Genomic DNA, 774 nt, shown 5'->3' with positions numbered 1-774 from the left:
TTTTTGTCTCTACGTTAGTACAGCAGAATGTCATCCAAGACGAAATAGTGTAACTTCGGGATGTCAACAAAACGAGCTGTAGAAAATTATCTTCCATTTTCTTTCGGTTTGACATCCTGATGTACCAAAATGCAATAACAAAATACACGGGACTTTTACTTATATGCAATTGCTACCACCTTACGTGTACATTTGCATTTGATTACCATTTTTCAGAACCAAAATCAAAAGACGACATATAAAAAAAGGACGTAAAGAAGAAATGTCTGGCAATACTAGTAAAGTTTTGCGACGACTGCTAGAAAGGAATGCTCACAGTTTGATGCTAAAAATATCTCAAAATGCAGACACGGGTGACACTGGCACCCACGCCTTAACGGCTTTCGTGTGCGCCTGTTCCCCAGGTTAGGGGCGGCACTCACCGACGTCTGTTTTCCCCAGGTCAGGGGCGGTCGAGTCCGTGTCTTATTCGAGCAGGGGTGGTAGACATAAAAGAAACCCACAAAGAGGAGGGGTACGTGTGGAGAATCGGTGCGATAACGAGAAAGTTACGGTGCTGGGGATCGGATACCCAGTACCGGCAGTAGATGATGGGTGAGAAAGTCATCTGGCGTTGATATCCAGCAATTTCTCAGGCTGTGCGGTGGAATCCCAGGCTGTGCAGTCTACTAGTGCTACTGGGAAGGGAACAGGAGCTGTCTCCAAGCCAACTTTGTGCAGGCAGGGCGCTGTATACCAGGAGTCTGGAGCTGCTCGAGATATCGGTTCTCAACG

The sequence above is a fragment of the Rhagoletis pomonella genome, unplaced genomic scaffold, assembly GCF_013731165.1.
Source record: "Rhagoletis pomonella isolate Grant_MI unplaced genomic scaffold, Rhpom_1.0 Rhpom_scaffold_00002, whole genome shotgun sequence".
NCBI lineage: Eukaryota > Metazoa > Arthropoda > Insecta > Diptera > Tephritidae > Rhagoletis > Rhagoletis pomonella.
This window is presented reverse-complemented; position numbering follows the sequence as displayed.